The sequence below is a fragment of the Belonocnema kinseyi genome, chromosome 4 (assembly GCF_010883055.1).
Source record: "Belonocnema kinseyi isolate 2016_QV_RU_SX_M_011 chromosome 4, B_treatae_v1, whole genome shotgun sequence".
NCBI classification, from domain to species: domain Eukaryota; kingdom Metazoa; phylum Arthropoda; class Insecta; order Hymenoptera; family Cynipidae; genus Belonocnema; species Belonocnema kinseyi.
The window spans coordinates 30,061,396-30,064,157 of record NC_046660.1 but is presented as its reverse complement, the minus strand read 5'-3'; positions in this window follow the sequence as shown (position 1 = coordinate 30,064,157).

The following is a 2,762-nucleotide window of genomic DNA, read 5'->3' as shown; positions in this document are numbered from 1 at the left end:
TCAATTTTTAAATCAAAAAGGCAAATTAAAAAAATCATTTGAACAAAAATTAAATTTTCTACGCAATAGTTAAAATTTCAAATAAAAGGATAACTTTTTTTTTAATCTTTGCATTTTCAACCAAAGACCTGCATTTTTAACCAAGAAAAATGAAATTTCTACTAACATATATGAGTTTTAAAATTTAAAATAATCTTACAAAATATAGTTGAATTTTCACGAACAAAAGATTTCTGGTCATTTTAAATATCAAAATATGAATTAAGGGCAAAAAGTAAATTTTCTAAGAAAACAGTTATATTTTCGACCCAAAAGGGTGAATTTTTAACTAAAGAAGATGGCGCTTCAAGAAAATTGTTAAATTTTTTAACAGGTAATAAATATTAGAAATAAAAATATAATTTTCAGGAGAAAGTCAATAAGAAGGAATAAATATAAATACATGGTAATTAAATTAATATCAATAATATTATATCAGACTTAACAGCACAATTTATTTTAAAATTTTCGAATTTTTTCCTAACGAATTTTTCATTTTCCTAGACGATTATTATTCAAAGACGTTTTGCAAAATTTTCGTAATATGCCCCTGATTTTTATCAGTTGCCAAGACAAAATCCTGAAGTAGAACCCATATTTTTGGCTGTAAAAATGGAAGAGTCATGATTTCAAATGACTTGATTTAAGTTATCTATTTTTTCGTTTCGCTAAAGATACCTTATTATCTCGACAATATAGTGCTCAGAAACAAAATGTTTTCCGGACACATTGATGAATTTTTCTATATCTATGGAATCTGGTGGATGTGAGAAATTATTAGGTCAAAACTATCTAAAATTCTACCCATTTGTAAATAACCTGTAAAAGCAGCCGCTTTCTACAAAATTATTCACAAACATTTTTTAATAAAAATTTTCATTAAGTGCCACGTCACAATATCCAAGTCTTGTAACATATGAAAATAAAAACGTGACGATTACATATTAAATTAGTCCTTATCCTACATTTATCTTCAAAAGAATCATTTTTAACATGAAATTTAAATAAAAAATCTGAAATTCAAAATTTTTCAAACTAAAATTTCGATTTGGTTCCACGGTCAGAGATTTAAATCTTATAAGAAAAGTCTGTAATAATTTTTTTTTTTAATTCAAATCTTCATTAGGTCTTGTAATCTATGGAAACAAAAACATGTCCATAACCTATAAGCATATTCTTTATCTTACATTTGTCGTTATAAAAATTTGAAATTCAAAATTTTTAATAAAATTTTTCATGAGTGCCAAATCTCTGCATCAAATTTTGAAACATATTCCCCTGAATGAATGAAAATTACGCATTCAGTTTACCTCAATTTTAAAGTTAGCTTCCATATATATATTTCAAACTTAAAACTTGGGATGAAAAATTTGTACCCAAAATACTCTTTGAATAAAAATTTGTATTTAGCGTCACGTTACGAGAAACAAATCTTGAAACATGTTGCAACAAAATGATTTCGCTACTACACAAAATTACTTTTAATCTGATATCGACGTTCATGAAGTTATGTTCAACATAGAATTTGTTACGAAAATTTGTATCGAATTCTTTTTAAAATGAATATCTGTATTTGGTGCGAGTGGTAAGAAATTTAACTTAGCTTAGGTTATCGAACGAATATGTTTGCATCCGACATTATTTAGAGTGGCTTCTCCGCACCAACCTAGCGTAAAATGTGTGTTTTTTAACTCCAATCTGTTTTTTTTATTTCTATTAATATTTTTAATGAACTATAGTTTGTGAATTATTTCTACCTGAAGTTTATTAATGGAATTCGTTAACTCTTTGAATAGAGCGGTACATCCGCCACTCTGGTTCTTTTTTTCGATGTGTCAATCCCGCGTAAATTCAAGGTAAAATTATATTTGCATGCGGCGTTGTTCAGAGCAGCCTCTCGGCATTAACATAACCTAAAATATATGTTTACTGACTCCAATCTGTTTTCTTTTACTTTCTACTGGAATTTCCAATAAATGATATTTTGTGAATTATCGATACATGAAATTTGTGGTGTTGAATTGATTCTAAACCGAACTCTTCCTCTTACAGGAAATTTAAACCAGCATTGGTTTGCTACATGGATATAAGGAGTTTCGTTGCTTTTTTTCTTGTGCATGGATAAGTTTTATAGGTTTTGTTCCTAAATGACCTACGCCACTCTCCCGATATACTGAGCTACACGGGCCCTGAGAATGAAGTCAAATAGGTTGGGGGGGGGGGGCAAAATGCCGTCGAAGTTTCTGAATGACATTTTCCCGTTTACAATCAGAAAACGGCGTTAAATTAGATACACCTAAAAAAATATAACCTTAAGTCGACGAATACATGAAAATAAGAATCACGCGAAACATTAAAATCGCCAATGTCTTAATTTCTTTCACATCAACTCACAGTGGTAATTATGGAGCTTCTGTTTTGCTGCTCCCAAACGGAAGGTATCGTGTGGGTGAATTTCTAGTTTGATCTGGCAGCACTGGCGAGCGGTCGAAGTCGACCCGATAGATGCAAATTTTAGGAGAGAGGGAAGACTTATAGAATCTACCCTCTCCACTTACTACATTATTACGCGTATAGCGGCATCGTAGGCACACTTTGAAGAGCGAGCGAAAGCCCGGTTTCTTGGTACGAGGGTAGTTCAATAAGTCCTTAGAATGACCAACAGATGGCGCGCGAATCGCTCCAAATCATCTGTTTTCAGTCAGCACCACTCCCGACTAGAT